Here is a 12,493-nt window from a genome sequence, read left to right as displayed (position 1 = left end):
TGGAAATGGAAGATTTTCCAAGAGTTAAAAGTAGAGCAGATGGTCCTCTTGGTACAAAAGGGAAAAATTATTTGCGGTACCTGCAGTGTGTCCTAAAATAATATCAAAAATCTCCACATTAATCTTGGGTGTCCCTTTGACAAGTTTACCTTTGTCTTTTTGAATGAGTCCTGCCCTTAGCGCACATCATGTTGCGTGTGGTCGAGAACGGATGGCATGGAAGGAGTCCAGAAACTCAACGGGGGTGGGGGGGGGGGTAACGTCATCTTATTCTAACCCCATGATTAGCATGTGCCTGGCTGCCACTGGAAGCTATCAACAGGGCTTCAGCTGGGCCAGATCTCCAGCAGAACGCTGGACCTGCAAAGGTGCACATCTCAGCTTACACATTTCTCCTACGCAGGAGCCATGATCACGGCCGCCTCTCTCAAACATCTCTCACCACGCTGATCAGAAAAAGATAAAAATGCGTTTGCAATTACTCGTGTTTTTTTTTGTTGTTTATATCAACAATCCATCTGGCCCTGACATTGTTGAGTTAACCAGCACAAACAAACTTTGATCCAATGACATTTCCACAGTTAAGCTGCAGATTTGGCAAGGAAACAAGAATGGTAGTTTGTTCATTCTGAAGCAAATGTAAACTCAGGAAAATTTAGATTGATTCGGGCAGTCTTTGAATATTAATCATCATTGTATATTCATCTGAGCGCCAATTTTTTCTGAAATAAATCTTTCATGCCTTCAACCAGATCGCTCGCTTCGTAGAATCTGTACAGTGCAGAAAGTGGCCATTTGGCCCATCGAGTCAGCACCGACCCTTTGAAAGACATCCTACCTAGGCCCAATCCTCAACCCTATTCCTGCAAACCTACTCTAGAGAGCAATTTATCATGGCCAATCCACCGAACCTGCACATCTTTGAACTGTAGGAGGAAACCGGAGCACCCGGAGGAAACCGGAGCAGACAGGGGGGAGAAAGTGCAAACTCCACACAGTCACCCAAGGCCAGAATTGAATCCTGATCTCTGGCGCTGTGAGGTAGCAATGCTGACCACTGTGCCACCTTTTTTTTCCCCCCCACCACCCTTCATTCCCCCATTTCATGGGCCGATTCTTCATACACCCCTTCAGGCCTCTCTCTTCCCCCCCCGCCCCATCTTACCTTGCTACGTGGATATTTAATGTTTCAATAATCAACCTAATCAACCTATATATGCGATTGACTTCATGGTATTACCAACATGAATATCTCACTGACGAGAAAAATGGACAAAACATACTGAACTGTGGCAACGGGCCCAGTTTGTGAGTTTCTTCAACCTGTTGACATTATTTCAGTCTGCTAAGACGGGGAAAAAAACGTATTAGCACTCATTAAATTGCGACAAGCATTTCTACTCGAGGCTACAATGTTATGATTAAGAAATCTTGGGCCCCAAAATCCTCAAGGCTTGCTTTGCTCCATGTTCTATCGATCCCACGCCAATTGTTGAGGTATGAGACTGGATAGTAACACCTTTCTGAAGAATAGCTTGAGTCAGGATGCAGCATTAAATATGTCTGCTTCTTACCTGCCAAAATGTGTCCAAGCAGTCCCTCCTTATGGTCTTTTGAGCGAAAACTAATTGCTTCACTCGTAACACGTGGGCAAACCAGCAAGTCAATTTTTAAAAAAAATATAAATTTAGCGTACCCAATTCATTTTTTCCAATTTATCATGGCCAATCTACCTAGCCCGCACATCTTTGGGTTGTGGGGGCAAAACCCATGAAAACACGGGGAGAATGTGCAAACTCCACACGGACAGTGACCCAGAGCCGGGATCGAACCTGGGACCTCAGCGCCGTGAGGCAACAGGGCTAACCTACCGCCACCGTGCTGCCCCCAGCAAGTCACACCTTAGTAATAGCCCTCAAAGGGGAACTGTAACAAAAGAGAAAAATCTTGAAGGAGTCAGCACTGCTGCCTCCCAGCGACCAGGGTTCAAAATGTAATTTGATGGCGTGAGGAAGCACTCCTGCTCCCATGGTGTCGACCAGTCACGGAACGCTTTAATCGTACTGGTGGGCATTGCATACTCCCTCTCTAAGGACACCCAGTCTCTCTCCTCATACTCCTTTTCGTTTATTTTATTCCCTGACTGGGAATTGAACCCAGCCTGCGCCGCGAGAGTGTTTTATCTTAACCACTAGACTGCCAGGGAATCACCTTTATACATTCTTTTTTAGTATCGGTGGAAACTTCGGAACTAATTAATCAATAAAGAGAAGTCAGCTAAGCCAAATGTCGGCACTTCAGGCCACAGTAACTAAATTACAATTTAAAGGAACCTTAAATAATTAAACGAGTGTCATTTTAGGGGCTTGGGAAGCACCCTATCCCCTATGGTGCTAACCGGGTCCCCGGAAAGTGTCTCTTTATATGTGCTCCAAGTACTTAACTGGACAATGCCCTTCACCTGTGTACCTAAGTCGTGTAACTAACATACCATTGACCTTCCTACTCACCTCCACCTATCAGCCCACAAGAATTGGGACATTCGTGGTGGAAACGTAGGGGGTTGTCGTTTTCCGGGTAGAAACAAGGCAGTTTCGGCTCCCACCTGACATTTCTTCCCAACTTGCTGATTTTCACCAGGAATATGCCACGTGCACTGAGGAAATTCAGGGAAGTTTTCTTTGGTAGGAAGGAGAGCCACGTGTAACTTTTATCACAACTATTCGGTGGCTCACGGTAGCATGGTGGTTAGCATCAATGCTTCACAGCTCCAGGGTCCCAGGTTCGATTCCCGGCTGGGTCACTGTCTGTGTGGAGTCTGCACGTCCTCCCCGTGTGTGCGTGGGTTTCCTCCGGGTGCTCCGGTTTCCTCCCACAATCCAAAGATGTGCGGGTTAGGTGGATTGGCCATGCTAAATTGCCCGTAGTGTAAGGTTAATGGGGGGATTGTTGGGTTACGGGTATACGGGTTACGTGGGTTTAAGTAGGGTGATCATTGCTCGGCACAACATCGAGGGCCGAAGGGCCTGTTCTGTGCTGTACTGTTCTAACGTAACGTATTTCATGTGTGGGCAACACAGGGACATGTTTTGAAACTTGCGGTGTTGTGTATTACGTCTTTCACAAAATAGATTGTTTGCCAAATAGCACTTTTCCCACAAAGAATCGTTTAATAACACGTTGGCCAAGATGAGCCAACAGGGTGAGTCAGTTCTTACGGTGTTTTTCTCTTTAGACAGCAGGTGAACTGTTGAAATCAGCAGCGTATGAATCACTTCACAATGAAAATTGATCAGGCAATTCATTACTGCACAAAAACAAGAAAACCTCCTCAGGGTAGTAGACTGGAAAATCTAGTCATGATTTCACATAAGATGGACAGGCACAGAAGCTCTGCGGCTGAAATTGGAGATTTCTTTGATACCTCACCATTGTTTTGTAGTGGCCCCTCAGGCACATTCTCAGCCCCTCACACAGGGGCTTTTCACAGTAACGTCACTTGAAGCGATTTTCATTTTCATTTCCATGTTTGCATGGGTCACACCCCCACAACTCAAAAAGACGAGCAGGGTCGGTGAAATGGCAATGAATTTGGCGGTGAATTTGCCCCTTAATTGGGGGGGGGGAAAAAAAAGAATTGGGCACTCTAAATTTATATTCAAAAAATAAATAAACAAACAAATGTTAGGGAGACTGAAATTGTTATTTTCGGGTTCCGTCGCAAACACAGCTCCCGAAATGTGCCCTCCTTTCCACTCCCCGGCAACTGTCTTGGAGCTGAGCCAGACTGTTTGTAACCTTGAACTCAAGGTGAACTTACTGATCTCGCATCCGCCTGATCACTGAGACAACCTAGTTGCACCTCCGTAACATTGACTGATTCTGCTGCTGAGGTTGCCGGCCACGCCTGGATTTGACTATTCTCCCGCACTCCCACACTCGATCATTCGCGAAATGAAAAATGAAACGAAAATCGCTTATCGTCACAAGTCGGCTTCAACGAAGTTGCTGTGAAAAGCCCCTAGTCGCCACATTCCGGCGCCTGTCCGGGGAGGCTGGTATGGGAATTGAACCGTGCTGCTGGCCTGCCTTGGTCTGCTTTAAAAGCCTGCGATTTAGCCCAGTGAGCTAAACCAGCCCCTTGAACTTGTAGCCATCCCAAACCAGCCTCACACCAGGTTTGCAAGATGTGGAGATGCCGGTGTTGGACTGGGGCGAGCACAGTAAGAAGTCTCACAGCACCAGGTTAAAGTCCAACAGGTTTGTTTCGCACCGCTAGCTTTCGGAGCGCTGCTCCTTCCTCGGGTGAGTGCTGCGGTCCGAAAGCTAGTGATTCGAAACAGACCTGTTGGACTTTAACCTAGTGTTGTACGACTTCATACAACGTTTGCAAGGAGGGAGGACACTGGAAAACCTCAGCAGGTCCGCCAGCATCTCCTGAGTTTTCCCAGCGTCCTCTGTTCTTGTTTCAGATTCCAGTTTCCGCAGTATTTTTGCATATTCACACCAAGTTGCCCCTTGACCTGCCGTTGACTCCCTGATAAGCAGCTCCTTGACATCAACATTTTCATCCTTGTTTTCAAACTCCTCCTGCACTTGCCACTTCCTATCACTGGTAATCTCCTCCAGCCTTGTATCTATTTGAGACATTTGCATTATTCCAATTCTGGCCCCTTGAGCAATAGAACAAAGAACAATACAGCACAGGAACAGGCCCTTCGGCCCCTTCAAGCCTGTACCAGTCATGATTCCACCAACACGCAATATTTCTTTTTTTAATGTCCCCCAATTGGCAGATGTGCTTTCAGCAGCTGAGACCCTAAGCTCAGATATTCCCCCCCCCTAAACCATTCCCTCTCTCTTTCCTTCTTTAGGATGCACCTTAAAACCTCCCACTTTGAGAAATCTCTTCTCATCTGACCTAATGCCTCCTTGCATGGCTTGATGTCAAATTTTGATGGCGAAGCTTCTGCTTTGAGACATTTTACTGTGTTAAAGGTTCTGTATAATTGCGAGTTGTGTGTTGGTAGTTGAGTACAAGTGGTAATTGAGGGAAGAATACAGTTGGAGAAATGAACATTAAATTTGGGCTGGAAAATGGCAGTCAGAAGGAAGGTACATTAATGAAGTGTACCCAGGAGCATGCCAGCGAGGGTTTGCTGCATCTGCCCTAATGTCGACATGTTGGAATGAAAGGATATAGAAACTAGAGAGGGGGCAAAATAGATTTACAAGGATGACAGCAGAACTGCGAGACGTTGCTATCGGGAAAGGTTGAACACCATGTCTCTTATTTTGTTTCTCCTGAAAAGACCTGGTTGAAGGGTGATCTACTGGAGGTCTCTGAGTGTTTCCACTTTTCATAGAATTTACAGTGCAAAAGGAGACCATTCGGCCCATCGAGTCTGCACCGGCTCTTGGAAAGAGCAGCCTACCCAAGCCCACACCTCCACCCTATCCCCATAACCCAGTAACCCCACCCAACTCCAAGGGCAATTTTGGACACTATGGACAATTTAGCATGGCCAATCCACCTAACCTGCACATCTTTGGACTGTGGGAGGAAACCGGAGCACCCGGAGGAAACCCACACACACACACGGGGAGAACGTGCAGATTCCGCACAGACAGTAACCCAAGCCGGGAATCGAATCTGGGACCCTGGAGCTGTGAAACAGTTGTGCTAACCACTATACTCCTGTGCTGCCCTTGTAAAGTAAAGTCACCATAGTCTCAGATGACCATAGGCTGCTTTCTCCTTTAGGCGGGGTGGGGGAGCTGACTGGTGGCGATTTAATCTGAGGATCACCACACCTCAGGCGAGGGGCAAGGTTGAGAAGGCGGGGGGGCGGGGGGGGATGGGGGGGGGGGGGCAGGAGGCCAAACTGGAGGCCCTCAATAAAGAACAGACGGCAAGAAATCAGATCGACATTTTTTCCCGGCGTGGTGAGAAGGGGGAATTCGCTCCCACAGGGAGCAATTGAGAAAAATTGTACACATTCGTGTAAGGGAAGTTTGCATAAGTACATTATGTTCAAAGGAACAGAATTGTGTTGCAGGAGTTGGATGAGGAAGAATGGGACGAGGCTCAAGTGAAGCATTAAAGCAGGCGTTGACTAGTTGGGCTGAATGTTCTCTTTCTGTGTTCCATATAACCCTACGGGATAAATAAAAAGATTTTCTTTTGGTTCCCTGCTCTAGCCTTTGCTTGCTTGGCCAGGCGGCTGTTAACCTTTAGCTCCGCACCTCGACCTGGGGCGAGATGAAACGTCAGGGCTGGAATAAAATTTAAAAAGGTGTCTGGGGACTGAGATTTGCGCGTCACGTTCGCGGTAGCACAGTGGTTAGCACTGTTGCTTCACAGCCCCAGGTTCCTGGGTTCGATTCCCGGCTTGGGTCACTGTCTGTGCGGAGTCTGCACGTTCTCCCCGTGTCTGCGTAGGTTTCCTCCGGGCGCTCCGGTTTCCTCCCACAAGTCCCGAAAGACGTGCTGTTAGGTGAATTGGACATTCTGAATTCTCCCTCCGTGTACCCGAACAGGCGCCGGAATGTGGCGACGAGGAAATTTTCACGGTAACTTCATTGCAGTGTTAATGTAAGCCTACTCGTGACAATAAAGATTATTATTATTCTGATTATTAGCATTGTTTTTCCATTACAATATATGAATCTCTTTTTAAAAACAGGTCAGCAGTTCCCTGAGGCAGCCCCGCAGCAACTCTTGCCTTGAGGCAGTACATTGGAAGTGCCAGGCCGCACCCTCCCTTTTCTCGGTGCCCGCCCTCTTCCTACCCTCCCCCTTGGTGCTACGCCTTTCACAGAGTGTATCGGGCCCATATCTGGTAAGAACTGAGCGTCTACGGATCAGGAGGAGAGGGGACAAATAGGAAATGGTGTTTGGAAAGAGGAGATTGGAAGAAACACGATGGGGCAATTTTCTGACCGCATAACGCCCGGCGCGAATGCCCTCGAGTCGGGAACATCTTGTGCGGGGCCCAAAACGGGATTTGTGCCGAGCACAAATCAGTTTGCGATCTTCCCGAGCTCTTCACGCTGATGTGATCCGGATCTTGCCCAGAAAGAGCGAGAACCTGATCAGCCCGCATTTGAATTAATTCTAATCTCATTAACGAGATTAGGTTGGATGTTCTGGCCTCACTCCCGCCCACCAGCGGGATGTCAAGTGGGCGCCAATTACTACTTGTCTTTTAAAAATGGGGACCAGTCGCCCTGGACTCCGAGAGGGAGGAAGGAGTTGAGTATTCCCTCTCCACTTAGTGCCAGGGTAAAGTAACTGCTGGCCAGGTGGGGTGGGGGGGGGGAAGAGATGGATCTTTCAAGAGAACTGTGGGTTGGGGAACTCGGATTGGGCTGGAAAGGGCCAGGTCAGGGGCTTCCCCTGGGATGGGGGTTGAGGTGGGTCTGTGAAGCCTGCGTTCTTTCATGTTTAACACCCCTTAACAACGCACAGCCGCAGCCTGTCTGCCCTAAACTCCTCTCACAAGACAGATCCATTCTACAGTTTTTCTCTTGGTGAAGCATTTCACGCCCCCTTTTTCACTGTTGCAGTATGCCTGTTGACCGTTGAACTTGCTTGTTCATATTCCATCTCACGCCCCATTAACCTTTGGGAGCATGTGCGATTTTGCCAGCTGCTTTCTGCTTCATGGACCTGTGGAGATTGTTTGTTTACACTGCATTTCATGCCTCATTAACTGTGCAGAGTTTCCTGGATTGCACACCAGAAGCCTGGCTGAACTCGATGCTTTTTTTTCTATTCTCCATTACCGCAGAGCTCTGTGGCTTGCCTGAGAGCTTTTTACCCCCCATCCAGGCAGTTGGCTGAACTCGGACATTAGAGTCGAATGGTGACCTTCTCGCAGCCACTGTTGAATTTGCAGGCTTGAGAGCCAGAGAGCTGAACAGACTTTGGCTGCCAGTGGTCTGGGGGTGAGGGAACCTGATTTGGACGGAATAAGACTGTAGGTTGCCATCCTAAGGGGCTGGCTGTCAGGGCGAGAAGACGGGACAGTAAGATTCTGGGGTGGGGGTAGCACAATATGTGACGTGCCGTCGGGCTTCAAGTCATACATCACGCAGTGGCTGCCCAGGTGTTAAATGTAAAGGCATGATAGCAATAAGATTGCAGGATGTCCAAACCGGAGTATCTATTGTCTATTGGTGTTGCCTTTCTCTGCCTCTGAGACATCTTGTGTCTTCTTACATCCCTGTGATTCATGCTCACCCAAGCAATTGACCATCATCATTTATCCTTCACCACACTCAGCTGCCCTCATTATCCAAGTCAGGGATAGGGGTTTAATCCTTGAGTGTCAGGGGATTAAAGTTGGGTGCCAGGCATCAGGAGGGAGAGGCTAGCACCTCCCAGCAACGACCACCCGACATGCATTGGGATATCCAGGAGCCCTCAACGTTCACATGGGCATCCATAGGCCACAAGACGTGTTGGACCCTACTGCTGTTGATGTAAAGGGAGGGGACAACCAGACGGGTGTACGTTGGCGACTGTGAAGGGTCATGGACACTGACCACATCAATTGAAGCAACTATGTGTTTTATGCAGAAGCTACTAGAGGCGACCCAGCCGCGGTGTGGTCTAAGCAAAGTTCAGTACAAGCTTGAGAATCACCAAGCATAGAACATAGAACAGTACAGCACAGAACAGGCCCTTCGGCCCTCGATGTTGTGCCAAGCAATGATAAACCCACGTATCCACCCTATACCCGTAACCCAACAACCCCCCCTTAACCTTACTATTTAGGACACTACGGGCAATTTAGCATGGCCAATCCACCTAACCCGCACATCTTTGGACTGTGGGAGGAAACCGGAGCACCCGGAGGAAACCCACGCACACACGGGGAGGACGTGCAGTCTCCGCACAGACAGTGACCCAGCCGGGAATCGAACCTGGGACCCTGGAGCTGTGAAGCATTTATGCTAACCACCATGCTACCGTGCTGCCCACTGTCTGGTCAGCATTTCTGCTCGCCAACCCTGAAGAGAAACTTGGTAGTGAGGAATCATGAGATTTGTCTGGTTAAGGTGAAGCTAACACATGGGCCAGGATTCTCCGACGCTGCGCCGGGCTGCCCTATTCTCCGGAACCGTTTTTCGGGGGCCAGTGGGATTCCCGCCACGCCGGTCAATGGCCCCTCTGGCGATTCTCCGGGCCGCGATGGGCCGAGTGGCCGTCAAGTTTTGCCCAGTCCCGGCGGCGTGAATTACTCACCTCCCACACGGCGGGACCTGGCATATAAGTGTGCAGGGGCTGTCCTGGGCTAGGGGGGGGGGGGGGGGGAGAGAGAGGCACCCCCCCCCCCACAGTGGCCTGGCCTGCGATCAGGGCCTACCAATCTGCGGGGGGGGGGGGGGGGGGGGGGCTGGTTCCGTGGGGGCCTTCTTTCTTCCGCACCGGGCCCCTTTATGGCTCCGCCATATTGCCCGGGGGCCGGCACGGAGAAGGGAACGGGCATGCGCGGAAATACGCTGGCCGGTCTGCGCACGCGCGAGACCACGCCGGCTGTTCTGCGCATGCGCGAACTCGCGACGGCCTTTCGCCGCCAGCTGGAGCTGCGCGAACCACTTAGGCATCAATTTCGCCCCCGAGAAAGTGGAGGATTCCTCGCTTTCGGGGGGCCGTCGATGCCGGAATGGTTGCCGCTGGTTTTCACGCCGTTGCGGGGACATAGCCCCATTATTGCAGAATCCCGCCCATAATCTGAACCATACAAGTATGGAAATTCCTGAGACTTGGTCTAATTTTGCTTTGTCTGAGGTCCGCTATGCGATAATATCCGTACCCAATTACACCCAGCTCACCTTTATTCCAGGTGAATAAAGTTGCCCAGGGTTCCCCATTCTGACCACCACCTTGCAAATCTTACTGAGCACGTGCCCCATGTGCCCACAGATTTGGACTCGGTCATAATGCCCCTGAATAAACAAGTCATTGGACGTTCATAGTCAAGGTTGCCATGGAGTGCTCACTCAGATGATGTGCCAGTGCGCTACATGTTTGATTCGAACTGTATTCTGGCATAGAATCAAACAATACCTTTGGGAAGGAAAAGAAGAAAATGGGATGAGAAAAGATGATTGTAAGCCAGCTCCCCAGGTCAACGTTCAAATGCTACTTTAATCCACTGCACAAGCTAATTGTTCATAAATTTACTGAAGTACGTACAGCTCAGGGACCTACAACACATTTTAAACTGTTAAATAAAACTTTGCTAAAATGTAGCCGCCCTGATTAGTAAATTTGCAGATGACACAAAAATTGATGGAGTTGCGGATAGTGAAGAGGATTGTCAGAGGATTCAGCAGGATTTAAACTGGTTCGAGTCTTGGGCGGAGAAAGGGCAGATGGAGTTTAATCCGGACAAGTGGGAGGTAACGCACTCTGGAAGGTTCAATGTATGCAGGAATTACACAATAAATGGTAGAACTCTTGCGAGTACTGACAGGCAGAGAGATCTGGATATGCATGCCTACCGATCACTGAAAGTGGCAACGCATGTGGATAAGGTGGCCAAGAAGGCATCCGGCATGCTGGCCTTCATTGGTCGGGGCATTGGATATAAAAATTGGCAAGTCAGGTTGCAGCTGTACAGGACCTTAGATATGCCTCATTTGGAATAATCTGGTCACCACACTACCAGAAAGATGTGGATGCTTTGGAGAGGGTACAGAAGCGTTTTACTAGAATGTTGCCTGGTATGGTGGGCATTAGCTTTGAGGAGCGGTGAGATAAACTCTGTGATCTCACTGGAACAGCGGAGGTTGAGAGGCGACCTGATAGAGGTCGACAAGATTATGAGTGGCACGGAAGGCCAGCACGGTGGAACAGTGGTTAGCACTGCTGCCTACAGCGCTGAGGACCCGGGTTCGAATCCCGGCTCTGGGTCACTGTCCGTGTGGAATTTGCACATTCTCCCCGTGTCTGCGTGGGTTTCACCCCCACAACCCAAAGATGTGCAGGGTAGGTGGATTGGCCACGCTAAATTGCCCCTTAATTGGAAAAAATAATTGGGTACACTAAATTTATATTTTAAAAAATGAGTGGCATGGACAGAGTGGATAGCCGGATGCTCTTTCCTAGGGTAGGAGAGTCAAGTACTAGGGGCATAGGTTTAAAGTGCGTGGGGAAAAGTTCAGAACAGATGTGCAAGGCAAGAATCTTTGCACAGAGGGTGGTAACTATATGAAAGGCGTTGCCTGGGGAGGTGGTGGGAGCAGGTACGATAGCGGCCTTTAAGGGACATCTAGACAAATATATGAATAGGGTGGGAATGGAAGGATACAGACTCCATAAGTGCAGACGGTTTTAGATTTGGCAGGTACCATGGTCGGTGCAGGCTTGGAGGGCTGAAGGGCCTGTTCCTGTGCTGTATTCTTTGTTTTCGCCAAGTAACTAAACGCCTGCCATTGAGCATGTTTGGACACATCCTAGTGATTAATGCAAGCAGACTCGCAATCTCAATAGATCATTATATAGAAAAGCTATGGGCTGCAGACTGGAACTTCGCATGTGTTTTGACATCATTGTTGTCCCGTGATCCCAGCCAGACTGGGCCATTCAGTGTAAAGTAATTGTTTCATTGAATGATTTTACATTACCAAGAACAGTGGGTCAAACAATGTGCGGGCCACGCTAAGCCTCTCCGTCTCAGTAAATAGAGCAGTTGAGCGCCCAACAATGCTACACTAACTTGCTTTCATAACTTAGCGTAGGGCAAAATCTTGTGAACAGTGAGATTTGTATGGCACAATATGCAATCTCTGCAGGTGAAACATCATCACCGTAAGTCAGTAACTATAATTACTGAGACTCCCATTGCAACATATTGGGTTCGAATGCAAACCAAGTGTTTTTAGCGACATGTACTTGGCAAATATATGCACCATCCAATTTTACTGTTTTCCCAGGTGCAATAAGATGTCGAAATTGAACATGAAACATTTTAACTCCGGTTGATGTAGGTATAAATGTCAAATCGAATGTGAATATTTGATTTATTTAAAGGTCCGTCGTAACTAGTTTATTTGATTTTAAAATAATTCATTTACGGGATGTGGGCATCGCTGATTAGGCCAGCATTTGTGGCCCATCCCTAGTTGCCCTTCAGAATGTGGTGGTGCGTTGCCTTCTTGAACCGCTTGAGGTGTAGGCACACCCACTGTGCTGTTAGGGAGAGAGTTCCAGGATGCTGCCCGGGCGACTGTGAAGGAGCGCCGATACATTTCCAAGTCGGGGTGGTGAGTGACTTGGAGGGGAACCTCCAGGTGGTGGGGTTTCCAGGCATCTGCTGCTCTTGTCCTTCTGGGATTTGTCGATCAATTTTATGTAATGGGCTATGTGAGGTGTTGGAGGATGTAGATTGTGAGTCCTGATGACTGAGCTGCCATAGTGTAGATCTTGCAGGGGTTTGTTGTTGCTGGTAGCTACGATCAGCAAAGTGGCCAACGGAGC

General features: G+C 48.9%; 1 protein-coding gene across 11 annotated transcripts in view; it reads left to right on the top strand.

The window, feature by feature from the left end:
* rassf4a (Ras association domain family member 4a) overlaps positions 1–12,493 on the top strand; it is a 299,412-nt gene that overhangs the window by 62,066 nt on the left and 224,853 nt on the right. For 3 of the 11 annotated variants that reach the window (XM_038782774.1, XM_038782772.1, XM_038782768.1), the window contains exon 3: positions 6,687–6,842. The exons of the other annotated variants lie outside the window; for them this stretch is intronic. The gene's annotated coding sequence lies outside the window, so the exon portion shown is untranslated. The remainder of the gene's footprint in view (positions 1–6,686; positions 6,843–12,493) is intronic. 11 annotated transcript variants of the gene reach the window in all.

Source organism: Scyliorhinus canicula, chromosome 22 (assembly GCF_902713615.1).
Source record: "Scyliorhinus canicula chromosome 22, sScyCan1.1, whole genome shotgun sequence".
Lineage (NCBI taxonomy): Eukaryota > Metazoa > Chordata > Chondrichthyes > Carcharhiniformes > Scyliorhinidae > Scyliorhinus > Scyliorhinus canicula.
The sequence above is the reverse complement of the archived record's forward strand: the minus strand, read 5'-3'. Positions and strand labels throughout refer to the sequence as shown.